The sequence below is a fragment of the Ixodes scapularis genome, unplaced genomic scaffold (assembly GCF_016920785.2).
Source record: "Ixodes scapularis isolate PalLabHiFi unplaced genomic scaffold, ASM1692078v2 PGA_scaffold10__122_contigs__length_95168666, whole genome shotgun sequence".
NCBI lineage: Eukaryota > Metazoa > Arthropoda > Arachnida > Ixodida > Ixodidae > Ixodes > Ixodes scapularis.
Genome location: NW_024609836.1, coordinates 46,327,507 through 46,355,320, shown reverse-complemented (window position 1 = coordinate 46,355,320; position 27,814 = coordinate 46,327,507). Strand labels below are relative to the sequence as shown.

General features: G+C 45.9%; 1 protein-coding gene across 1 annotated transcript in view; it reads left to right on the top strand.

Moving 5' to 3' along the window:
* Positions 1 to 27,814, top strand: part of LOC8034666 (homeobox protein prospero) — a 184,264-nt gene that overhangs the window by 57,598 nt on the left and 98,852 nt on the right. Inside the window, exon 2 of the mRNA XM_040208797.3 lies at positions 2,049 to 2,106. The gene's annotated coding sequence lies outside the window, so the exon portion shown is untranslated. The remainder of the gene's footprint in view (positions 1 to 2,048; positions 2,107 to 27,814) is intronic.

The following is a 27,814-nucleotide window of genomic DNA, read 5'->3' as shown; positions in this document are numbered from 1 at the left end:
GCGGAGCTATGTGTTGTGACGCGGAAGCTTTGCCGGAGCGAGCGCAATGTCCTCGGCGATTCCGCGTCTTGGAACACGCGCCTCTTCCGTCTCTCGAACGCCACGCTTCCTGCGACAAAGTCAACGATCGCCCGAGATACACCCCTCGCGGATTCGGACCAACGGGCGGGAAGACTCCGGAAGCCTTAAGGGACGGACGGAAGACGAATCACGTCGACGCGAACGTGGAGACCTCAAGTCAACGTGCCAAACAAGCGAGAGACGCCGGTCTTCTCTTTCTTCCATTCTACCCGGCGGACGATGATGGGGAAATCTCCGGGACCGCCTATGATGACTGCACCGACCTAGACTCTACAGCATCTTCGGTCTCATCCCAGCCAATCTAGCGCTATGAACCCATCACGCGATTAGGCGCTCCCTGCCGGACGCCATGTGACCCCCGCGAGACATTGGATTGACTTCGACGGCTCGTAGAGTCCGCTGTGCTCCATCCTAAGGTGAAGCAGAGTATAGTCTTGGAGCAACATTTTTCCCACGGCTGATGGGGGCTGCCCCAACTTCCTCTTCCATCCCTCTCCCCGTCTCTCTCTCTCTCTCTCTTTCTCTTTCTAAACCAAGGAAGGAGAGCTCTCGGCGTTGATCTGCCGCGTCCGATCACGAGGCGCTAACTGGCCTGGGAATTCCCGTCGCCTCCCAAGTTCATCCGGCGGGAGTAATGTGTGCCCTTCCTCGTTTCTGTCTTTTCTCTCGAGGGGGCGTGGGCTTGGCTAGCGTCGTCTTCGGGGGTCCCGAAAGACGTTTGGTTCTTTGTTTGGTGCTTCTCTGACATTTCATGCTTGTGCTCGTTCGCGGACTGCGGGACCGTCAAAGCTATTTGTCTGTGTGGTGAGTTTCTGGCCGCCATCCGCTCTAAATAGATGCCGTGCGTTTTCTCTCTCTCTCTCTCTCTCTCTCTCCTTTTTACAGCTTTGATTAATATAAAAGGAAACAGGGGTGTTGGCATACGGTCTGCCATGCCGGTTGTGTATGTGACGTTTGTGAGCGTTTAAGCCCCATTTGTCTTGGTTTTTTTTTTATTTCTTTTTTTTTATGTTGTGCCAATGATTGCGCGGTATACTAATGCAAAGTCGGATTATTTTATATGGATTTATTAGATATCACCTGCTGTACACCGAGCTAAATAATATTGTCAAATACGTAATTACTCGTGAAACCAAAATTTGGTAGGAGGTCGACATCGAACGAGAATCAACTGTCCCAAAGCACTAGCGGCGCGATACTTGTCTGAGTATTTGTCGGTGAATGTGATTTTATTTTTAATACAGTACAAACTTTTAATTTCCCGTATCGGGATTTTCATTTTTATAGTCTCTCTGTCCCATATCGGAGAGGCATTCACGCAATTTCGAGCTCTATATTATGCCTTCTCTTAACCTAATAAAACTATATATCTGATCAATCGTTCGATGCTTTTCCTTCTGGCCTTTTCAAAACATTGTTAGTCGACAACTCCGGCCAATAAGACATAACCCAATGCACGAAAGGTTACGGTTTCCAATTATTGCGTCTTGTTAGTTGATCTTTGCTCAATGAAATCTTACAGCACCTGACGTATAACGCACCGAGCTTTTGAGTTACGATCGGGACACAAGTAATTTTCAATCATATAAAACAAATAATAAAGGATAGAGTTTTTGGTGTCTGTGATGGATTCGCTTTGTCCAGACCTACACCGCTTGGGCAAAGAAATAAAGAAATCTCAGTTCTATTGGTTCTCTAAAAAATAAAGTACCTCTGGCCAGAAAGTGCTTAGCACTACTGCATAAACTGCCTGGGCGAACGGGGGCCTTATATTTTGGAGGAAAGTACATAGACGCGCGATTGAAACTTTACTTAGACATGCCGATTGCTTTGCGTTTGTTGTTGCTCTTTCTCTTTATATATACTTTTAGTCGCCTCGCGTAGCTCCGTCGACAGCCCGAACAAACGGATATGTGCTTGACGCATCATGTGAGCCTCCTTGGTTGACGAAACGTAATCTGTTGCAGGTCCAAGGCCCAGGAGCCCGTCCGAGGCCGACCCATGACGCTTTGACGTCACCTTCGGGTACGTAGAGCACTACAGGTTTTTTTTCTATACCTTTGGCAGTACTGTACGTGGTTTGCACTGACGTCATACTAGCGGCCATTGTGCTGGCAACGTTGATGATCGCGTATCTTCTACAGCGTACATTTTGCACCGTTCATTTTATTATTTTTTCTCGGCAACGTACCAGCATGGTGCGTTGACTCCACGTGCAAGCCAAATATAGTCATTGATGAGAACGGTAGGGGGTCTCTTCCGGATACTTCCTGTACAATCTCGTTGCCTTCCAATTTGTTTTGGCCATGGCTGCATTGTGGAAGCTCATGAGATGCCCAAGCATTCTCGGTTGTGGGCAGCTGGTGCTGAAGTCGGGACAACTGGAAGGCCTCCCTACCGTTCTCACCCTCTCAGTGACCATAATCGACGATAGTTTTCGGGGTTTTTTTTCTTTCGGAAAGAAGCTCACTATGTGTTGTATGCTATAGGCATTGCGAATCTAGCCTACAACATAGGAGACGACAATATCGAGCTCCAGCGCCGCATGGATTTTCTTCAAACCTGTCATTCGCGCCGTATGTTATTGTATCCCATTTTGTCACACGGGAAGTGCGAATCAGACCATAAGAAAGGACAGTGCTCGCGCCGACACCTGTGACAGCTTTGCGCACTATGCCATGAAACATAGTGGGACCCCTTTTCTCATGCACTAACATTTAAAACTAGCCCTGCAGTAATACAACACAATTACGCTGATAATTGGTTTAGCCCGGAGTGATGTGGTGCCTAGTCTCTGGAACAGGGAACATGTAAACGTTAGCCACAGGCTTGACTAATCGCTAAACTGCTGCTACTCCGCTTTTTTTTTTATATTAACCACTACAATTATTTTGCTGTTTTTTAATGTTGGCGAGAATGAACCAGCTACGTTTTATCGTCTTTCATTTGTCATACCCCTTTGTATTTTTGTCATTAAAGGGGGAACTCAGTATGAAAGAGAATCGTTTGATGGGAAAACTTAGTGACTGTAGGTTGGCTGTTCTCGTGATACGGGTGATATTTTATACCAGAGTTGCAAGGGCGCCCTTAACAGCAGTTACGTATAAGTATGGTTAGCAGTTACTACCATCTATAGATTTGTTTCTCCCGGCCAGGGGGCGCTAGGTAAACGCCACCATAAAAGAGGTTCCCCCGGTAGCGTCCGCGAGACGCTACTGGAGCACAGCAGAAACGCGACCTAAAAATATCAGATTTTGCTCTCCAGGAGCGCTGCTTGAAACTTGAGGGCTACAGGTCCATACCCTGGTGTCACGGGCCTCCTAAACCGCAGTTACGCTTAATATCCCTGTTACACAGGCACCTTTAACCGTAGTTAAATCAACTTTAACTGCTGCCACACGGCACCACAGTTGCCGCACCATACTCTCGGACAGCTATTTCAGAAGAAGTGAAGAGCGCGCGTGCACTGCTTTGATGGGGGCTCAAAATGCCCAAGCGCACGTTCGCCCGTAGCTTTGACTGTATGACCGCGAAATGAATGTTGTCCAAAAGTGTAGTGCGCTAACTGTGGCTTAGAGTAACTGCAGTTAAGTGTGTTCGTGTAACAACGGTATTATGGTAAGCAGTTACTGCCAACTATACCCTGAAGTTAAACGGCATCCTAAACCGAAGTTACTCTTAAATATGGTTAGCTGTTACTCCCAACTATACTGCAGTTAAGGGTGCACGTGTAGCTATGATATTATTGGTTCAATGCCGTCAACTAGAATGCGAATAACTCAAGATAATAGGACGTTGTTCTCGATGAAATAAAGTACTGTCAGTAGCATCTAACAAAAACACGGAGGCAGTCGAATCTGGTAGAAAGCACATGTAAAGGAACCTACTAAAAGGCTAAGAGGAGCAGCCAACGTATCGCTGAGATACTCCTTCAAGGCTCCGAAACTTGGCTTCTTCAGGGCTCAGAAACTTAACTTCAGGACTCTAAAACGTTGCTGATTCATTCGTCATAAACTTAACTGAGATTCAGAAACATAGCTTCTTAATCGCTCAGAGACTTATCTTCTTCGTTGCCCAGAGACAGTGTATCCGGGAATCAGAAGCACTGATTCTTGAACGCTCCGCAACGTAGTCTCTTTAGGGCTCGGAAACAGACCTTCTTCAAGGCCGGGAAACATAGCTTCTCCAGGGTCGAGAAACAAATAAATGAGGGCTCAGTAACAGGAATTACTGACTACTAAAGAACGTATAGCTGGTTCAATTCCAAAATCGAAGATTCTTCAGGGCTCAGAGACATACCGTCCCTAAAGCTTAAAAGCGTTCTATCTCAGGGCTCATTCAAGCTTCTCCAAGGCTTCGAAATTTTTATTAGGGCCCAAAAACATAGTTTATTCAATGCTCATCAATATAGCTTATTTGGGGCTATAAATCAAGTTTCCCAGAGTTAAGAAACACAAATTTTGGGAATTAAATTCAGCTTCTTCAGGGATCAGGGACACAGCTACTCCCGGGTTCAGAAGCGTAGCTTCTTCAGGGCAACAAATCATATTTTCGGAGCTCAGAAACGTAGCGTCTAGAGGTCTCAGAAACATAGCTTTTTGCAGGGTTCAAAAGCCTGGCTTCTTTAGGGCTACAAATCAGCTTTTTCAGGGCTCAGAGACATAGCTTCTCCACTACCCAGAAACATAGCTTTTCCGAAGCTGTGAAACTCAGGTTCTTCAGCCTTAAGAATTATCATATTACTGACGAGTGGGACAGATCCGTACTTCTTTTTTATGCTTGTTTCAAGAAATAAGGGTTTGTTTGTTTGATCAGGTATTCTCCGCACGGCTGCAGCCTTCCGCAAGGCCATCATGCAGGCTGACCATAAAGGGTGGCAGATCTTTGCCGTTCCTCCAGCGCTTCTTTTGTTTGAGAAAGAAACGCGCGTTGACTCTTCGCCCTCTCTCCCCGACGGGCACTCTACTCCTTTTCACCTTACAACATATCGAAGACGACGTTACGAGCCCCATAGAAGCCAATCCGACGTCATGGATGTCACGTGACACTCGGGAGAGCGTAGCGACGCGCGGGAAGCCTAGACACGTGACATGTTTACAGTGAGGAGATTGGCTGAAGTGGCTCGTAGCGTCCGCTGCGGCCCATTGTGAGGCCAAACGGAGCGTTGGGTCGGCGTGTCCTAGCCCGTAAAATACTATTTGTGTGTCCAGCGCAGACATCGTGACCGACTCGCGTTTGCTCAGGCGCCACGGGTGTCGTGAGGAGCCAGCAGATCACACACGGACGGTCCTTATAGCGGCGCCAGAAGATGATACGCCGCAGGAGATTTTTCACGCCTTCCTTGAAAGCTGAGCAAAGGCGTCCGCGGGAAAAGCGAAGGAAAAAACAACGAGTGGGTAGCTGAATTGACGCTCCAGGCGGACGTTCAGGCGTTGGGCTAGCGGGATGTTTTTTGGGGTTCGAGATGTTGACAGGCGTTCCTAGGCGTTACTCAAAGAAGAAAAGTAGCGATATACGTTACTCGTTACTCGCAAATAAAAGGAACGCGTTACCAACCTACGTTGCCTCACAATAAAAAAAAAACGAGTGACTGTTACCGTTACAGATAAAAAGTAACGCACGTTACTTTTGCGTTACTTTCTTAACTATGAATGAACCCGTTTTGCTATTTAGACGTTACAGGTGTGCATAAGCGCCATATTTGAAGAAACGACACGTCCATGCACGAGTCCCTTTTCAAAAGTCAGAGTCACCTTGTGGCAGACTCAAAATGCTCCCATATTGCCGCTCTAATGGCAGCGATAGGAAATCATGTTTCGGCTAAATCAATCACCCTTAATTTCGCGAATCAAGGGCGACGTAAAAGGACTAACACCTTTACCGCTTTCTGCTCCATGCCTTCGAAGACGTTCGCTTTTTCTCGCGTGGACAAGCTGAGTAGTGCCGTCGTTAGAACGCCGGATTCGGCTTTGCACTGGGTGGGTATACTTCGTTTCAGCTTCGGTCCAGACGCAGCCAAAGCTACAAGCGCGAGCTCCGGGCTTTCAGCATTCCTGCCAAGCACGCGCGCTCGTGCAGTGCAAGCACTGTTCTGGGCCACATGCTCGCGCTTGTAGCATCGGCTGCGTCTGGACCGAAGCTGAAACGAAGTATAGACTAACAACTTAGGAAAGCGTCTTTTTTTTTTTTCCAGTTTCACTTAATATTTAAAAAAAAAGCAAATAAAAATGCAAAAAACCCTCGAACATTTACATGGCTTGGCGCCTAAAAACACACAAAAAGTAGCGTTTTTTTTTTTAATGAATACGAGCGAGTAACGTAACTATGTTACCCATTGCCCAAAAGAAGTAACGTAAGTACATTACCCTTGACTGTATTGAAAATGTAAAGAGTATACGCGTTACCGGAAAAAAGTTACGCGTTTCCGGTAACGGCGTTACTTGGAGCGCGTTACCGCAAACACTGATTGGTAAGGTATTGTTTGGACATGGCAAGCCCTTGACTGCTTGGTGAGTCTCTCTAAGTCCGAGCATGCAAAAGACACACGATGCTAAAGCATCACTATGATATATATATATATATATATATATATATTATAATGATACTTTTATTTACTTTAATTATACAATTGTAACCCAACCAGACGCATTTGTATCAAATGTTTTTTTTACGTTTAAATCATTTTTGAAGAAAAAAGGCATGCTTCTATGAGGGACATGTTTTACACTAAGACCGTTGAGCGGTCGGCGAAGGCTACGATTCTGAACATTAAGACGGCTAATAGTTGGTTCTGGTTTGTCTTTATTGAAATACAACCCCCCCCCCCCCCTTTTTCGGCCTTTTTACCCCAGAAAAAAAAAAAAAAAGCAATGGCGAAATAGACACATTACTAGGCCGTGTAACAGCTGTTTCCTGCTCTCCTCGTCTGCTTCGTCTTATTTTTTTTTATTTGTTCCTTTGTGTTACGTTAAAAATTTATCAAAAGTTAAATTCACGATCCGAGTAATCTTATACTTATTAGACGGCTTCAAATTAACCGCTCAAAGCACGATTACTACATAAAAACAATAAGACATGCACAGAACTTCATTTCGATTATTTTAGGTATCGCAAAACAGGCAGTAAGCACAGATATAACTCCAACAACCGTACAACTTCTAAATGCGTAACAAGTGAGCAGTTACAATCACCGCTCGTGTTCAATAAAGTGCTACAAATACCGTATTCTTCACTAATATACAAGCCTGAAACAAAGCTAAGAAAGGATCAGCAAACTTTTAACCCACAAAACCAGGAACCCTACACGTGAAAAGAGCCACTGTTCGTGACGAACAGAAAGCTAAACACCGAACCCTGCGCTGAGATGAACGTGAAACAAAGAGCTAACAAAGGATGATATAACTTTCAATCCCCGAAACCACGAACCCTACATGCAAAATGGGATGACGGAAGACATGGGTCGATGTTGAATTCATCAAGACCCGACCCCTTAGTGTCTCCTCCTCTTACATTCATAATCGAGTATAGATTAAGAAACTCAAGTTTAAACGCGAAAATAATTTTTTGGCCTCTCTCGACGGTCCTCCGGGTTCAAATCGCCCCTCACACCTAAAAATCTGGAGCTAATCTAGATTCATCGTCGCTTTTCCTTTTTCTTCCTTCATTTTCTGCTCCTCAGATTCCCCCAAACCCGCAAGCAAAGCGGTTCGCTGATCGACTTCATGTATCTGGCTTCCCCGAAGGGTCATTCAAATTAAAAGAGGTTTCGTACTACACGACCCCCCCCCCCCCCCCCCCCAGTCGTGCATTGGCCCTTCTCTACTATGAGCTTCATGAAGATCAACTCTCGGTGAAGAAACATTAAGTATATATTACCTCTCTCCGTCCCCCAAGTTTGACGAAACCTCGTAGCTTTTTCTGTCGGCAAGGGGGCAATCATCGCCGATTCTTCCCCCATCCCGAAAGCGATCTTCCCCATTTCTAATCGCTGACGATTAGAGTCGTGGTGGTGATTCATTAAGAGCCGCTGCCGGAAGAGGTGAGACGTTATTAAGGGATCTTCTCGCCCCAGAATAAAATAACGAGGGAAAAAAAACATTCCGGAGAATTTGTTCCCGTTTGCCGTTCATCCCTCTGAGCCGGTGAGCTAGGGCTCCTCGGGAAATATATAGTATATGACCAAAAGCTACGAGCCTTTGATTACAGCGCTTTGAGGCTGTAGTGGTCTATTCACGTCATGTCTACAATACGTGCAAAATGTAATCACGAGCGCAACCATTTGAAACGATAAGGTGTTTTTCTTTTTCTTTATAGAATGTTACTGATACTCACACGCAAACCTGGACCGATTGATGGATGGAAAATAAAAATACACTGTAGATTTCATTCATCTACAGACCTTAGCAAAGATCGCCTTCAGCGGGCTGCCATCTTTGTCTGCTGGGCTGTGGACCGCCTTCTGAGCATGCCCTGTTACTCTGCTGTGCTGCATATCAGACACCGCGCATGCGTCCACAGCTCAGTGACTCAGCATTTTTCGCCCGGGTCATAAGCGCTGGAAAGGTCTATAGGCGACGTGTTTCTATTCGTGTTGTATTCATATGTGTCAGTTTTCAGTTCATGGGACTGTAGATACCTGCCAGGGGCAAGGCAACATATCTGAAGATTTGCGATCAGAAAGTGGTAGCATCCAAAAAGAAGAGAGAAACACTTCAGCACCTTCGCTAGGTTTCGATAGCCACTACCTAGTTCCGTAGACAATTTCCTTCCTTTTCACCAGTTTTAACGTGCGTTAGTCGTGGCCCCAAAGAATAGGTAAGGATAAGTGCAGATTTTATCTCAGAAAAATAAACGCCGACACTGGCACTTTCTCCCTGCAGCTAGCTTCATGTTTCGAGCATTTACTGCCTGAACTTGCCCTTATCTACGCACGCAGGCTATCAGCAGTGCGCAGTGGACGGTAGCAATGGCGGCCCATATCACAACACGAGTAGGACACAAAAAAGAAATTATAAGCAACGCTGGAGTTGTAGCGGTGATAGCAGCGAGGGGCGATGGACACGCGGGCAAACAAAACTACACAGACTGCGTGGCGGCCGGGAATACTGAGTTCCTAGTTCGCCCACGCTTAACTCGTGTCAAAAATAGTTTCGAGATATCGCTTGCAACCTTAACTTTATTTTTGAAACAGCCGCTGTACGAAATCCTGTATGCTTCGCATTGAGGTGACAACTTTCGGCCAGATTCGTCGGCTACAACTGGGATGTCGTGGACTGTATACCGGTTTTAACTGGAGCCATCAAAGAACATACGCTTCGCTACAACGAAACTTTTGCCCGCTTGGCAATTAAAGTATTTTTTGCCGCGGTTATCTGAAGCTTTACCCGTAATCACAGAAAACTGTTATCTGTCCTTCAGAAATGTCAAACACAGTCCGCCTCATAGCAAAACGATATCGCCTAAGGTTCCTGACGCCGTATCAGAATTACGAAAAGTCGCATTTTTTTTTAAATTCTAACCCGCACCATACGCGCCCTTTATGCAGTAAATAACAATATAATAGTGCTTCCAAAAAAATTATCGGTGACTAAAGGGTTGGTATTCTCAGTTGAGCTTATTCAGTGGCGCTAGTTTGACATGCAGTACATCATTTCTTGCCATTATCATCCAGCATGAACGTCAGATCGCCAGACGTCGGCGAACGCGGTAGCTATAGCCAGTCTCATGCAGTGCAAGCTGAAATTTGCTGAGATTCATGTCTAAGACCTTATCTGGACAAAAAGATAACAGGAGCTGCGGTTTTTTCCACTGTTCTTGCGATGACGTCTCCCTGTATCCGTTACTACTGCTCCCTCCGTTCTTTTTCTTTTGTCTTCCTCATTGTGACAAAGGAACCGACACCTAGACGGTGACTGCTTGTATCTTAATTTCATCGTGTGTTTCATATCTGCCATCTACAGACGCACGGACAATCCGTAAGATACGCGCGAAACGTTCGACGATAATTTACCTCGACATATTGTATCGCACCAGTCATCTGTCTGGTCGATGTAGTTTTTGTTTGTTCTTTTATATCTTGTAACGGGGACCCCGCAAATCCCGCTGATCCTACACGAGACTATGAAAGAGATTAGCGTCTAGAAGAGATGGTAACCAGTTAACAAAAACAACAGATACCCTTGATCTCGCTCCTATCGGACGGAGTCGCGATACAAATGCACCGAGGGCAGGCAGACTCCAGACAGCTACACCTTTTCCGATGTCTCGCTAGCAGCGCTTAGCTTAGACCAGTTGAAAGGCGATCAGTTTTCTTTTACGGTACTTAGATAAGCAAATAGCTATGTCTGCTGACGACTAGAAAGGTAGCACACCCCAGCGAAACAGAAAGTGAGGCGTTGAGCATGGTGAAGTTACACGCCAACGTGTTGGGTAGAAGCGCTTTCAGGCGAACTTTCACTTTCGTTAAGAACACAGCCGAATCTTGCGAACAAGAAGTTAAAATACGCATATCTCGAGTATGTGTTGGGGATAAAAATAAATCACGTGTCGATACTGGGAGGGAGGGGGAGGGGGGGGGGGGTCGAGTCGGAGTGCGGCTAAGTGTCTACTGAGACCCATGAGATCAGTCACCAAGACAGATGAGGTCGCGACCCTATCCGACCTTACGGTATGGGTGCAGCGAAGCCTACAGTTCAGTGCCCGTAGATCTGCCAGGAGGCAGATCCGTTCACGCAGCTGTAGAGTGGCGGCAAAAGACAGCGGAGCCCACGTGCAGCGCGACGCGACGCTGTCGGCACGTGCGCTTGTTGCCGACGTCGTCGTCGCCGTGGTCACCAGTCCCCTTCTTCGGCGTAGTCACGCTACGCCGAGCAAAGCTGCTCCCGGTAACGGTACTCGCGGCGTCTCGTCCCCCACGTAGCGGTACACAGACGCGCGTCTGCCGCGCGCAAGTCCACTCTCGTATGCGGGCTCCGTCGACCAGAACCGGAGGTCTCTTACCCCCCTACCCTACCCTACCCTCCACAATCTCCGTGCCTTGACCAAGCCTCTCCCCCTTACCGTACTGAAGCGAGGAGGCGGGAGTGGGGGCGTCTGTCTCCTCATTAGGGTCTTGTAGGCGCTCGCCAGCCGGGCACGTCAGCTGTGCGGCGTGTGGGCTCAAGCGTGCCTGGCGCGTGGGACACCTGGGGGGGGACTTAGACCCCCCTGGTTTGTGTGCGTGTGTGCGTGTGCGGGGGGGTGGGGGGTTATTGTAGTTCTGTAGGGATGCTCTCGCTTCTTTTTGTAGCGCGTCGTCCGAAGTAACGGTTCAGCTGAGACGAAGCGAGAGTAGCGCTTGTCGGACCGAGAAGATTGGGATGGTACGTTGCACGGCCCGATGGTTGTTGTCGCCCTGGCGGTGAATGGAAGGCAGGAGGATGAGCCGTTACGGATAGGGGACGAACGGTTTTTTCCTTCTGTCGATACCCTTTTCTGTGTCTGTTTTGGATTGTGGGGGCCCTCCAGCTTGTTTATATCGGCGGAAAGGGAGAGTTGGCGGTGCGGGCGCGAGTTAGGTAAGGCGGTCGGAGCGGTACGAGGAGCCATGACCTGGTGAACCAAAGTTGACCGGGCGGCGATTTTTTTTTTTTCGCCGCGAAGATGTTCATTGATTGATCGGCATCGCGGCTGCCTAGACGTCGCTTGAGTGCCCAGGTTGCGGCGTGGAGCCGTAACGCCTGCGTATTGGGAGAAAAATTGAGCATGTATGTGACGCTTCATTGAAGAGTCGTTTAGTTTATTTGAGGGCATACTTTATGCACGCCATTAAAATTCAAAGAAAAAAGACGCCTGTTTATTTCGTATGTCCCAATGGCGTTCGAATGTTCAAAACACTGTTACATGACATGACAGCGTCACATGATGTCACGGTTTTGTGTGACGTCAGCTCAGGATGCCATATCTTGACGTCACGCGACCTGATGTCACGTGACGGCCGTGACGTCGCGTTTGATCGAGAGTACACATGAGCACAGACACGGAACGGCCTGAGAGCTGGCGTTATAAATGCTGTTACGCATTTAAAATTAGCGGCTTAACCTGGGTAAACTAGATGAACAAAAATTATGTTTATTAAGAAGTTCGTACCGTTCACATTAGAATTGTAATTGTTAAAAGAAGAAAGACACACACACTCAAAAATATTAATTTCAACTTGTTTTATATGAAATGCCCCACACCGTTCTCTTTCTGTTAGATACCTTGCATTTTTTTTTTTATATAGCATTTTTTTCTTATAGTCCCCTTAACTGTTTTTGTTTTCTCTTTATTGATATTTGTTCGATGAATTTTAGTTCCGCTGTGTTTTATTAACTCCATCGAGCAACGTTCGCTTGGTCTTATGGGCCGCATAAAAGTTCGAATTCACAATTTTCAAGCTAGATTAAGTTATGATCTTGCGTTCAACTGCGTCGCGGCAGAGTTTGTCGAAGTAAAGCGCTCACGAATGAGTCATTATCTACTTTTTCTAATCAACTTCCCGTCGACATCGTGTGTTGCTGTTTTCTTGTCCATTGTTTAATTTTTTTCTTTTCCTCCAAACCCTTCTGCATTGTCGTTTTTTTTTTTTTTTTTGTTTTGTTTTGTTTTGTTTTTAAAGGATAACACCGACTTTTTCAGAAGTCAGGCAAACACTTCCGAAGCCATCGAAACTGGTTCCCTTCTTCAGATTCGGGTAGAACAAACTGCACACGTGTTTGACCGTAGTCGCCTACAGAGCAAGAAAGGCAGATATGTGCCTCTTCCTTGTACGACGGCCTCTGTAGCATTGGTAACTCAAAAACACTGTCCTTCGGACATGTTCGATGTCATTCCATCATTGGCGGTGTTGTCGGAGAAGGGAAATTTGTGAGCTTCGTAGCTCGCACGTCCCTGCGTCGTTCGGGGGTAGGGGAATTAGGAGGAAAAAGGATAGGGAGGAAAGCAGTAGCGTGCATATATGTACGAAGTAAACATGTTAAGAAGATGCTTGATACTGCTGCCATCATGTCGGCAGCAAACAGCCTGTCTTCTGTACGCGTGTACGAGCTTAAGGTGACGCACGATCGCCGATGGCTTATCGCGTCTATTTCTGAAAATGATTCAATCGCAGTTGGCCGGGGTGCTGACCTCCGGTTCGTAAAGGAAACGTCAACAACGAGCTTCGGTCCGGAATTTGGCTCGTTGGTCCCTCCTCCGCCACGAGCGCGCGACTTCTGTCCGAGATAACTGACCGTCCCGTGGCTTCCTTATTTTTAGCCTCTTTTTTTATTTATTTAAGTTTTCGCCAAGGGGAACCTGCCTCCAAAGGCAGAGGGAAAGGTCGTTCTCCGCAATCATACCCTGGCCAAGGATCGACGTGTTTATCGACAGCCCGTAACCATAAACAGACCTTCAGCCCACCGCGTTTGTGTGCGTACGTTCGTTATCTGTAGAAACCTCGAACCGCAAGTTTTGACTCCCATTTTGTCGCATTCGTTTTTTTTTTTTTTTTTCTTCTTTCGTTCCTCGAGGTTCGTTCTACTACGCAGTTGCGGGTTAGCTCGGATGCGTCATTGCTCGTGCATGCCCTCGGTTGCAGTGGCGAGGGCTCTTGGAATCGGAAGGACAGCGTGCAATGAAAAAAAAAAATAGTAAACATGCACCGTGTTTAACGGGCTTGCCCGAGATAAGGCCACAGCACGTTGAATCCCGACTACTGCGTCTTGTGAAATGTTATCTATACTTTGTTTCACCGTAAAGTGCAGTCGACGGTACGACTTTATCGGACCAACCAAACAGGGCCAAAAGCGCAACGTCAAGATGTTCGTCTTTCTGTGCGTAAGGTCATAGCCCCATCTATACTCACAAAGACTGGCGGTTCGGCGACGAAGCCATAGAGTGCCCGGTCGCAGATTTAGAGCGCGAGCATCTGGTAGCACAGAACATCAAAGAGTCATTTCTCGGGGAACCTGGACATCAGCGCACAGCTTTTGCAGCGGTGAGGACCCGAAACACGCTTGTTCGCTTGGGAGAAGTGCGTTTCGGCGTCTCGCCGCAGTGGGGCGCCAGTTACGTGGTTCTCCTCTCATCCGTTGTCTGCCGCTCTACCTTTTCCATTTCGGCGGCCGCTTCTCGTGGCGATCTGCCAGGCTTTGTCAGTGTATAGCAGGCTATGGTATAGTATACGGCCGGCCAAACCAATCGTGCGCATTAAATGCAGCGTGACTTTGCTCTTTTAGTCCGTGTATCTGTTTTCAAATGCCCTGTACAGTTACTGACAGCCCAAAAGACAGGATGGGGCTGTCTTTCGAACGCTCTTTCGATTGCCCCGGAACCAATCAGAGAGCGGCATTAGAAGATGGGATACCCCGAAAAACCATTCGGGAAGCAAGAAGAACGAGCATTTTCTGTATTTCTTAAAACAGTCAGCGACCATAGACGTTTGTCAGTGCGGCCTTTGGGCGCCGCCATCTTCCTGCTGGTGTGGGAAGGTCGTCTAATACTGACTAACAGACGATCTACCCACGCCAGCAGTAAAATGGCGGCGCCCTTGGCCGTACTTGCGAACGTCTATGGTCTTTCTCTACGCTCCGAGCTGAGGTAAAACGAAGAATCCATAGCTCTCAATGAAGTCTCATCAGCTGCCGAACCTCTGGGGGGCTATCTCGCACGCTTTGGACTGCCAGGAGACTAGGGAGAAGGAAGTGACGTAGGTGTGAATGAACGTATCTTAGCAGCACCGCGCAACGCGTCAACAGCGACTCCACCGACCAACATCCAAAGAGCGTTGTTGACGTCACTTCCTTCTCCCTAGTCTCCTGGGAGTCCAAAACGTGCAACATAGCCCCCCTGGCTTTGCAGCCTTCAGTGCGTGCACCTTTGAGTATCAGTTTCGCACCATCAAATTTGTGTTTTTTCTCCTCTCGGCAAGAACAAGTTGAAATGATTACCAGCATAATGCAATGACGTAACATGCGAGCCATGCATCAAATGAGCCGGCGGACGAGTGCTTAGAAGAGGTCTAAAATGTCCACAAAAGGCGAGGACAAAGTAGAGAACAAACGCGACCGACAATCGCTTTTCTTTTTAACCAGAATTAATACTTACCAACTAGCCCAGTTTTCAACTGTGCTAAGGAGAGCGATCCGAGTTCACAAAACAGGCGCGTATGTTCCGGCGTTTCCTGAGGAAAATTGAGGTCAGCAAACCACGGTTGTTTGGCATCGCGCATCTCGATTGATTCGACTGATACACACAATCCGGTCTCAATTCGAGTCTTAATTGTTGGATGCCTGCCTGTTGTCCCGTGTGTCCCCGATCTCGGAGTTCTTTCATTTCACTCGAATCGTCGAGACGCTGTGCTGCGCAGTACGCATCCGCCGACTGTTATTTTTCTGCCAACGTGCATATGAGGTGCCGATTAGTCAGTCTAACGGGCAGCAGCATTACGCCATCGGCTGAGAGAGTTTACTCTTCGGTACAATTCTAACAACGTCCAATTTAAAAAAAAAAAAAAAAAAAGTCCCAAGGCTGCTTGACCGAGCTGTTGACCGACGCCAGTTCTATTTACTGCTGAAGCACACGAGATCGGGAAACAGATCATCTTCCGTTCTGATTTCTCCGGTTCTCTTATCCCCTTCGTTTTTTTTCTTGTCGTTTTTTTTTTATTTATCTGGCAGGGTCTACGCACCCTTCGTTATCTATTTCTTTGACTAACACCATTGTCTTTTCCCAGTTAGCTGCGCTCAGAATTCGTTTTCGCTTCTCTATGTATATAGTTGTTTTAGTTGGCGCTCCAATGAATTGCGCACTAAGTCCGGTGTGAGATAGTGAGCGTGCTTACCTTCGTTTCTTTAACGAGCGCTGCTATAACCTTCGGTGCATGGCGTTGATTACCCTCTATCGTGACTGCTTTTGGACTTTTCTTTTTGTTCCCTTGTTTTCTCCGTATCGCTTTTTTAACAAAAGAGGCGAGATCGGAGGAGTTGGCAAACTAGAGGTCTTTGGTCGCACTAGCTTGACAAACAAAAGCTTCTTTTTTGTTTGTTTTAGCAGCGTCTTCCTGAGTAACGCGTGATCGTATACGGATGTACTCTTGAAGCCAACTAATACTGTTTTGTGTCTGTTTAGACGGCGCGAAGTCAGTCAGCCTTAGTAGACACCTGCTGTAGGTGAGAAATATAGCCAGTGCAAGGGACTCCTAGCCTAGGGGGGGGGGGGGGGGGAGCTTTAACGTGCCTCTCGCACTTGAAGCCAAGCGGTGAGGCTCAAACGCCAAAATACTTCGCTAACAAGGCGTATCTGACAAGTTTCGCAAGCAATGTTTGATATCTGCTGTTCTTGTGTAACCAAGCCCTGGAGTAGTCATAACACCAAAAATCAAAAAGTGAAAAAAAAAATCATTTTCTTGTTAAGAGTTGCTGACGATGCCGGCAACCTATGCAAAAAAAAAAAATCTATCCAAAGAAAAACTATACTAAGCTTGCACGTTTATTCGACAAAAAGACAGTTAAAGTATATTTTAGCATACTTTTGAGCATCGCAAGCCTACCTTTAAGATGCTTTTATAGATCGTTCCACCTTAAGTCCAGACGGAGCCGACGCTACGAGATAAGGGGACCAATCAGAAAGCTTCAAAAGTGCACCATTATGGTGTTCGTCGCGCTTCTGTACGTGTTCTGTAATCGCTGAACCAATCATGGACAGAAAAGGCCCAGTGACTTGCGCTTTTGACGCTGTTTGATTGGTCGAATTTGCTCGTAGCGTCGGCTGCGTCTGGACTTAGGCTGAAACCAAGTATAGACAAGCTCAACTCAGTGACGTCAGGCCACTGCGGTGGCGCTGCTGTCGGTACTGCGCAAGCGCAGGCGCTTCACTCCTCCCAAATTCGGGTTCTGCGCACGTGCAGTACCCACACCTGGTGTGGGCACTGCGGGCTTGTTTGTATACACTGTGTTGGTATATAGCGCACTCCCTAATTTAGCTTGTGAACTAAAAATACACATTATGTATAGTCTGCGAAGTGTTTCATAAAAGAGGGGTAAAAGATGTGTACTTTTAGTGTGTTATTTTACTTTCTGCAATGTGTAACAGTCTCCATTTCTGATATTTTAAAGCACCGATTTATAATTTGTCTAAAGTAATTTTTTTTTTGCACTTCAGAACAAAATTTTATAGGGAAAGAAGCACATAGAGCTAATTTTATTACCTCAAAAATTATAAATCTTTTTTTTTCTTTTTTTTTTACTTTTTTTTTTTCTTCAATTTCTCGTGTGTGACCTGGCTGTGCTGCTTTTGAATATGTTCAAGTAGTATGACATCTCGAACCGGAAACTAGCGGTATTTTATTAGCGGAAGGAACACTTCGCGATTTGCATTTGGCTCTCAGGATTACATTACGGATATCATAACGGGAGGATACGGCAAGAAACCGTTTTGAATTGCTTTATTTCGAGTCTTGATGGCCATCTAAATAAAAATACAAAGTTATAGCCGAGCGGAATGGGTCGCATTGCGCCAGGTTCCTCTTATTGCGTATTATTGACTGACGCCGTATACTCTCGTCGCTTGTCGAGAGATAGCGAGATGATGTGAGCGGACCACGTGACTTAGACTATCAGCTCTCCTGCCCTCCCCCCCCCCCCCCCCCCCTTTCTCTCTGATTTGGTGAGAGAATGAGGAATGGGGCAAGTCTGCGCTCATTTCCAACACGAAAAGAAACACTCGCGGAAAACGAAAGTCACGATCCACTGCACCGATGAGATCCAGGCGATGAACCAGGTCAGTCGCACCATCCTTTACTTCCTTCCTTAGCAATCGCACGTCTGCGTGGCGCTTCCGGAGCGCAACTGGGATTCCGAGGACTTGCTCACATATCCGGCACAGTGGCGGGCTGCATACTCGCGTTGCAAGACGAGCCTATGACCCACATTGTGATGCATCGGGTCCGTGCCGGCTTCCCGTCTGACGCCCTTCGAAGACTTCGCGCGCCTTACAACTTGGCCTTTCCCGTCTCGTTTTAGTTGTTTCCCTACGTTTCACCTCCCTGTACTTATTAATTTTCTCGTTAACTGCACTCCGTTGCAGCTTACAATGAGCCGCTGAGAACGAAGATTCGGCCTTCTTAGAATCAGGTCACGAATAATGTTTTAGAGAAGTTTAAGAAAGTCGCCACCCTGGGGGGCGGGGGAGAGGTATTTTAATATTTATTTGCTCACTCTCGTTTTTATGGCTATCTATTTCTAGCAATCCGTTATAATAAAATATATTGGTCGCACTTCTGTGTGATGCCTCCGGCTCTTGATGAAAATGTAGAATTATTTAAAAGTAAAATAGGACCACGCCTCAGAGAATGGAAAGTAATAGTTGGTGGGTCTACATTTCAAACTTTTATAACCAATAAACGTTGTAATTTAAGTGTAATTTAACACTTTTCTTGTCACCCCACTCGTCTTTTCAATAAGATGATGGTAGTCCCAAGTATATTAATAAATAATAGCTTCAAAAAAGGTCGATATGTCACAACGACATCTAACACTATGATAAAATACGTACCTCGGATAGCGTACCTCTGCGTTGAGACAAAAAAAATATAGGTTTGAAAAACAAGTAAAAAAGTAGTGGACGCAAAAAAATAAATAAATAAAAAGCCAACGAATTAAAGAGGGAAGTAAAGAAATACCCTCGGCCTAGACAGACATTGGCAGCAATATGAAGAGAAAGTAAACAAACTTAGAGCACAGGGAAGAGAATAGCGTGCGCAGAGACACCTGTATTCCGAGATAAGAAGTTGTGGGCGCACTATACCCGACTGCGCGCGCCGGCAAACTCGGCGCACTCAAGAAATTTTCCCCCGAAGAATGCAAAGTGGTCGCCCGAGATTCGCGGAACGGTGGTCACCGCGCAGAAAATGTCACACATAAAAAAGAAATAAAAAAAATGCAAGTCTAACGTTTTATATGAAGAACAATATCCGCCGACGTTTACGAACGAAACACTGTGAAAAGAGAAAGGGATGGTACGGTAAGCGTCAGGTTGCGGGTGCGACACATTTTTTTTTTTTCTTCTCTAAATTAACGAGTTGCTTAGTTGTCCGTGAAGCAAACACCTTAACCGCCCTCCTCTTTTTTATCTTTTGTTTTTATCCTAGTGCCCTCAACTTCTTACCGCAGATGCAAGCCGACCCCTCGTTTTTCTTAGTATTTCTTTTTTTTTTTTTTTGGTTACGTGGAAGAAACGTTTTAGATAAAATAAAAGCCGCGAGCATAAAGAAAATCAACAATCTTGACTTCTCGTACTAAAAAGTATTAAAAAAAAAGAAAAATAATGTTGTAACGCATAAAAATGTACCACCTCTCACAGTTTACGCCTGTTATCGCACTGGCGCGTGCGGTGGTTGCTGTACCGATTTTTCTCGGGTTTTAAGATGTGGTCCGGACCGCGGAGGATAGCGTTTTTGTACACCGTTTTCCCTTCGCGCTGGACCACCATGGACGCCGCGAGCCATCCCAGCCAATGCGGCGCTTGCGATTTATCACGTGACTATACGCACCGCGTCGCTGCGCCCCCCTCGTAGAAACGCGTGTGGCGCTCATTCAGCATTGCGCTCTCTCCGGTGGCTTGCAGCTTAGTCTACGGTCCATCATACGGTGAAATGGAGTATAAAGTGTCTTCTCTCAGCCGAGCCCTGGGCTTTAAAGAACCGTTTTTTTTTTTTTTTCCCTTGCGTTAAAGTAGTATAAGGAACACGGGAGGCTAAGCTCTCTTTCCCGAAGTCGTTGGTGGAGGTTTATGGGGCGTAAATACGACGTGGTCTTTGCGGGCGTCCGAAGCCCGTAAAAAGCGGTCTAGCAAACGAAGGCTTCTTGAGAGTTTGGTAGTCAACCCGAAACGCGTGGGGAGGATTCCTTTACGAGCTGCGCTCACGCCGCGGCCGACAAAAACAATACGTTTTTTTTGTTTTTTTTTTTTATATGTAATTTTTGTTTGTAGAGTCCGTTCGAGGTATTACTAGCGTTCAAACCGTGAAATCAGTTTAGTAGGCAGTTTTGCTAGATCGTTCCGATACTTCCGATAACGATACCGGATAACAAGGCGGTGCGTGCTCAAAGGCGTCGACGGAGTGTTCGTTATTCTTATCGCAGTTGTCAGAACGAACTCGCCAGTATTGTGCGGTCGAAGTTTTGCTAAGAGACGCGATTAGCGAAACTATAGTTGGCATTTCGAGCCTGAGACTTCGAGAAGGCCGCTCTTCCAGGTTCTCCTACCTTTGAATCAAATTCGTGGTTCATAAAAAGATATTTGTAAAATCTGTCGGAAGAAAAAAAAAAAAAGAACTTCGATTTTCTTGTCTTTTAAGTTTCTGTGCTTCTGCGGTTGTAATTATTTGGATGACCCTTGTTTCCGTGTGGCTTCAGCGACCATCAACGATGCACGCTAAAGTTAAAAAAAAAAAACGGGGCGGCCACTGTAATTGTATTCAAATATACAGTGCACCCACTTCTCCTGCAAGAAAGCAATTTAAAAAAAAAAATCCTATTCCCTGCCGTGTTTTGAAAATAAGCTGCGGCGAGAGTTGAGGTGCTGCACATTTTTGCGGTGTGCACTTTGGCGCTGTCCACGGTTGCAAACGTTTTTCGACGGTGCCCTGACCCTATTTTCTCATCGCCTTTTCGTCAGCTTGCGGTGTCGTCATATCCACACTTCGCTCAAAGAGTCGCTTATACTCATTTGTTAAGCGTTTTATACTGAGTGGCGCGTGCACATGTACAATGACCAGGATAACAAATCAAGAAAGCTTGACATAATTTCAACCTATATGGTGCTTCGAAGTTAGATGGTATATCGACATGTAACGTTTGTGAGCGTATGTGCGCGCGCGCGTGTGTGGTAATTCCGCGGAAGTCTACACTTATTTAGTTTCTTAGATATATTGTTATTCTCGCACTCAATCGACATAGGCATGAATGTCACAAACAACGTCCGAAATAAAAATGCTAAATTTAGCCGACACTTGCCCAGGTGACAAGAATTTCACTGTAGCAAAAGACATCCCCAGCCCCCTTGGACATCAACGCCTCGACGCCTGCACTATAATGAGAATTTCAACTAAACAACAAAGAACATCGCAATGTTGCCCGGTAATATTTTAGATGACAGTGATAAAATATCACCAGGCAGTGAAGAAACTTTTGGGCACGTAAAATTATTATTCCACGGCTCTATAAATTATTTTGCATCGAATGGCTACGGGCCAGATTCACAAAATTGTCCATTTCTGCGGGTTTTTTTATGATTTTTTTTTTTTTACAAAAAAATGGTAATGTTCTTGAGGACCGCAATAACCTAGGTATCATAGAACGCAAATCAATTAGAATTGTGATATATCCTAGAAAACTTTTTATTCCACAGAATGTCCCAGAAAGTTGATGGCGCCAATTGCTCGATTCTTACACGCGTGTGATCACGTTGCAATTAATTGCGTGACAGATTCTCGAAGAAGAACGTTCGTTTGGCTTCAGATTGATATTCTCTGAAGCTTTTTTCCTTCCCCCGGTTTCGCCAAACCAACGTATTACAATTAAATTAAAGAAACACTGCCTTATCTCGGCTGATAACGACGTGTTGCGCACATTTGTTTCCACCGATCCAACAACGATAGGTTCGGGTGCAGGCTCATAGGAGGACTTCAATATCCCAGTCCTTGAGTGACACGTGATATATTCTGTTCCTTTTTTTATTGTCTCTGTTCACGGAAGGGCATTGCAGTACCGGAGATCACTTCCGGACGGCGCCTGAGTTATAGCTTGCGGGTCGTCAAACTCAGCGTCGTGGCTGTTTTCCTGCCGCAAAATTTGATAGACTGCGTAGCACTTGGCAAACCGCGCAGAAGGTGGCACCGAGCACGAGCGGACATTAAAGCCGCGCGGTCAAAGTGCTAATACAGCGTCATACAAAAAAAAATTGACCAGTCCTGTGGTAATTTACAGGAGGGTTACAGCGATAGCTGCTACAAATCACGGCGAAGTCATTGGCCATCGGCGTCGCGTTCACGCACCCTAAAATTCGTGAAAAAAAAAAAAAATCTTTCGCAACACAGTAGACATTTTACCATTTTGGTCCAACCGATTTCGTTTCTTTTTTTATATATTTTGGAGCGCGTGGAAGCGCGTTTCCCGACACGAGCTCTCGGCATTGACAGTGCTACAACAAGAATTTGTTACCAACTGCTTTTTCTTTTCTTTAGAGGGAGTACGTGTAGTATGCATTGGGGTGCTACAAAAAGCCGAAATATAGAACGTTTTCCATGTACTCTCATGTCCGGCCACCTACTAGGCGTGTCCGGTATGGGCGATGAAAAAAGAATAAAGCGTTTCAACCTGTCAGTAGTAAGGAAAATAGAGGGGAGGCAAAACGGGAGTGGGCGACGGTTGCGCGTATATTATCTAAATATCTTCTATTGGCGTGGCGATGACAAAACATTGTTTTCGTCCAGACTGGAAGTGACGACACTTCGAGCTGGCGGCGCCCTCGTGAAAAGGGCCTATAGACCTATTTTTGTGTACTCTCGCCCCAGTCACCTAATAGATGTATCCGGTACGGGCGACGAAAAAAATCATAAAACGTTTCAACCTGTAACTAGTAAAAAGAAAAAAAAAAATAGAGGGGAGCCAATACGAGAATATTTGACGGTTATGCTTATCTCCTAAATGTCTTCTATTGGCGTGGCGACGGCAAAACAATGTTTTCGCCCATACTGGAAATGACGACAATTCAAGATGGCGGCGCCATTCCATAAAAGGTCTATAGAGCGGGTTGTTAAAGCCGCGTGATTTTGTCGAATCCGCGCGACAGGTTGCGGGGGTGAGGAAGATCCTGCCTGAAGTTCCAGAGTAAGTCGTCTGCTTCTTGCGCTGGAGCAGCGGTGACGTCAGCAAGACGCCGAGCTCCACTGAGCATTGATTGAAAAGGTAGTGGATACACCTCAATGGTAGATGCCTCGAGGTCTACCCACTATTTTTGTTTTCAATCAGCCAATAAGAGCTCGGCATTTTGACATCATCGCAACCCCAGTAACAAACTTGCGCGATCCACATAGACAATCTTACAGAGTGGAAGTCCTTTTAACCATGTCGCGCTGACCATCGATTGGCTAAAGTTTAATTATTTCTTCATTCTTGTATGCTCACGTCAGAGACGGGCAATAAAGAGAGAAACGAAGCTGCGGCGTATAGCTCGATGGTAACGTGGCTCAAGAGCTCAAGCGCGCGTCTATTCCAGGAAACGTTTCGACGGACAGTGGTTGAGTCACGTTAAAACGGAGAAAAATGTGGCAGGAAACACGTCACGTATAACAGCGATGCAAAAACCATCTGTTCTTGCTGGCCATAACTCACTGACGGCTCGAGAATTATCGGGCGTGGTGAGTCGTGAGCACCTTATTATTGTGTAAAAACAGCCAAGCACCAATCACGAAGTAAGAAGCGAGGATATAAGCCGTCTGTTTCTTAAGTTATCGGTGTCTGTACCAGGCGATGCTACCGGTCAGATAGCGCGCAAAAGCGCTGCACCCTATAAGCACCGACACACTGAGGGAGAGGAGGAAACGAAGGGACGGTCAGAAGCCGAGCTCTGGTTGGAAGGATTAGTGGGTAGATGTAAAGCTAGCTATACCTTTGCCTGACGTCCCCTCGTATCCTCCTCCTCTCCCTCTGTTTCTCGGCGTATAGCCTTCGTTATCTTTCTGCGCTTGTTTTTTGTACTTGGCCTTTTTCAGAGTTTGGCCACGATCGTGGCGCGCCCTCGCGGGAATCGCTCGAAACACTTTGGTGGCTCCGGGACCATCTCTCCGTCGTCCGCGCCAGGCCTGGCTTGTCTCCCTGTTCATGTGTTTGCGTGCGTTCTCTGATGGCGTTGTTACGTCCTTCACCAATCTGAACGCGTCTTTCTGTCGTCGCTTCGCGTGCATATTTTCTTCGAAATGACTGAGAACGACCTGGAGGATTAACAAAACTCAATGTCTAGGATACAGAGGACCTCGTTCGTTTTTATACCTTCAGGGATGGATAGACCGCCGACGCCGCATCGGTTCTTACCATCGACTCGGAGTCATTTCATCGTCACTTCGGTGTCGCGTCTTGCAAGCAACTAAAAAAGGGGTCTGCTTTCAAAGCAGAGTCGCAGAGTGTTATGTAAAGAAAGTAATGGTGACCAGCTTGGATACCGACCCAACCATCCACCTTGTGCGGAGCTTGTGAGTTCCGTTTATGAGACCCGGTCACTACAAACAGCTGATTTTACTCTCCTTGGTCGCTTAACTTATTCAAGCTTATCGCGTCCGTCACTTCCCCGTCCTGTGTACCGCGCGAGGGCACGGGACATTGCCGTTTTCGGGAATGTGTAAACAAACTCGGACAGTGCGAAATCCGGGCCTTCTTGATGTCGCGAAGGATTGCGTGCACCACCAAAAAGTAAGGAACGGTATGTTAGAAACAATCCATCTTTGAAGTTGGCACGTTTACGAACCTTCGATTTCGACAAAGTGGGCCCAGCAAACAGATGGGTTCACTGTTGGTTGCCAAGAAATTTCATCAAGGTTCTGTCTCCGTAAGGCTTAAATCAGTTTCGCTCGCTTTAAATGTTTTGTGGCTTTTTTAACGTGGCAAGACGCGAATGTGTATAGCGCACGCCTGAAGAGCAAAAAGCTTTATGCTGTTATTTTTTATTTGAGAACCGGGTGCGGCATGATTACGTCACACAACCTCGTTTGCACGTTTATTATTAACAAAAAATGGTCAGAGTGCAGGCTAGCTGGTGTAAGTTTAACATGATGGAAAACTTGATATATGAATACATGAAAGCTTGATGGAACATCGAGGGCAGGGACGTAAAGAGTACTTCTTTCAAGAAGTCCTGTATCCGTCCCCGTCCGTGACGTTTTATCCTTTCATGTATTCGTATCTTTCACCAACACGCTCATTTTCAATTATTAAACCCGAGACTGAGTTAGGAAAAGGAAAACGCAAAGGAAAAACGGGAAGCATCTCAAGAGACGTTGCCTGTTCTTTTTCTCTGTCCTTTTGCGTTTTCCTTTTCCTACCCCAATTTCAGGTATATCATCATGTTCACATTTACTGAATTTTAGTTAAAAGCAGAATTTCCCGCCGTCACATTGATGATCCAGCCACCTGGCACGGGGGACTCTCGTCATAGGTTTTTGAAAGCAGGGCAAACATGGCGGGGTGCTTGACATCGGGTGCTTTCGTGCACCACCCGCCAAAGGCTACAAAAACTTTATCAAATTTGGCATTTTAACAGCGTTTGCTTCTATTTGTGCAACCTTCTGCTGCGCGGTGGTGAGGCATGACGACTATGAAGCCAAGCCGCGAGAATACCGGAGGAGTCAAGCCTAACCAGCACTGTCTGAGCGACCGAGCGGGCGAGAGAGCCACCAAAAATGGCGCCTTTCTTTTTCCTCTCCTCTCTCAGAGTCGGCGCATGCGCCCAGCGATCTCTGAAAAAGGTCAATTGGCTAGACTGATCAAGCTCAGCGAATGCCTTGTCATTGTTGCTTTTTTCTGTCCGCATGTACGCGGTTCGAGTTTTCGACCACGCTCTGACTTGGAATGAAACTAAATATAGATATAAACGTAAAGCTGGTTTAGAAGGACTTTCTTTCTTTTTTTTCTTTTTTTTTTGTGTGAAAAGTAGGAGGCTTGTGGCATAATATAATCTATTTTTATTCCAGTGAAATAACGGGAGGTCGCGTTAGGTCGAAGAATGACGTTAATGCCAACCTGATTGGATTTTCGGCGTCGTGAAGGGATTAAGTTTCATTTCAACGTCGTGCGACGCAACGCTCCCGTGTTGGAGCTTGACAGCGAGGGTTCCAAAGTTTTTGTTCGGAAAAAAGCTAAATGAGCTTGAGCAAGCGACAACAAAACGCAAAAAAAGATAAAAGAACAAATCTAAGCTTTTCAGTAATTTTTTTTTAGACGGGGTTTATGACTTTTTTTTTTCTTTTCTTTTGCGCTGCTAATCTAACCTGAACACAAAGTAGTTTAGTCCTCTACTAATCCTCGTCAACCTTTTGACACGAACAACTAATACGAAACTGTAAACGAAAGGGAAAATATAAGGACCCAGAAAGTTATTAACGAGTAATGATGGCGCAAGATTATGTAATAGTAATCGGTAATGAATGTCATCTTGTTCATACGTGCTTTCTTATTTTCCGAAACCTTTGCACTCAAAGTGGCAATGCAGGCGAGTTGGTTCATCGTTACAAAATGGAATCAGCGCACAAACAACGAAGACACAAGGAAGAGAAATTGACAGGACAAGCGCTGGACTTCAACTGAACGTTTATTTCAATAAACGTTCAGTTGAAGTCCAGCGCTTGTCCTGTCAATTTCTCTTCCTTGTGTCTTCGTTGTTTGTGCGCTGATTCCATTTTGTAACCTTTGCAATATCGGGATTGTACGCGAGTTTAAAAGTCGTTGTCAATTTAGCCCTTCTTTCTTATGGATTTTTGCTTTGCTACAAAATATTACAGCGGCTATTTGTAGCTTTGCATTAAAAAAAAAAAAAAGCGAACTAATTTTCGAAAGCTATTCAGCAAAGTACCTCCTTTATTTTCTGGCGTGCGCCAAAAGCCGTCGTTTGATCGTGTTCATTTTTTTTTCCAATTCCTAGGAGAAATTGTTTTTAATGTACTTCAGATGCAAGTATCATGTAACTGGTTTTTAAAAGAAAGAGGAGTGACGGCAGTCAAAGGGTACTCTGTCGAACATAGTCGTGCGCGAGACCAAAAAGAACAAGAAAACTGAGGTGTTCATATATGGCCAGATCGTGAACACTGTCAAACTTTTATTGGAATTAAGTTGTTTCTGAATCTGTGTAAACTTTACGCAAAAGCAGTTTACTAAAATATGTCTTATTCTATAAGTCGGTGACCGGTTATGAGTTCAGGGGAAGCTCCTCCCACCCCTCTCCACTTTAGCAGAGCAAATACTGGAGAGGAGGCGACTTCCTCCGCAGCATTCGCTCTGCTAAAGTGCCAGAACGTGGGAGTAGCTTCCCCTACACTCTTAACCTATCAACAACGATATATTTCTAGGATTACGTTGCTAGCTGTGTTGTTTCTTAAATTCTTGTTTCAAACGCTTCCTGGCTCATGGCATGCGGTGACTTAAATATCGATCAAACTTCGTATTTGAGAAATAATACCTGCGTACCGTGCATTTCACCCCCGGAATATCAACCATCATTTATTTTAGCTTTTCTTTTGTATTGAATGCTCAAATTAGGTAGACGATTTCCACAATAAAAAATAAAATTGGTAGAGACACTTAAGACTCTTTACGTGTAGGAGTGAGAAAGCATTCCTACACGAGCAGCGCATTCCTACAGGCAGCGCGCCACGTCTTCGTTTTCCACGCAGCGCTCCGGCGGTGACAACTCGCTCCACCACCGCGTACGTGCGGCGAACCCCGCCGGCTTCACGACGGCTTCCGTGACGAAGCATCCGCGTTGCTGTGCTTTTCTTTGTGTTTTCTTTCTCAGGCGCGTGCTTGATGACGTATTGGTGTGACCATCTTTCGGGCACAACTCCGCCGCTTTTTCGCGTAATGGGACAAGTAATGCTTTCGCCTTAAAATTGATTATTTTAACCAGCCTCTTGCTCCAGATCTGAACCTTAAAATAACTGTATGATTGTAAGGCCGGGGTCGCACTG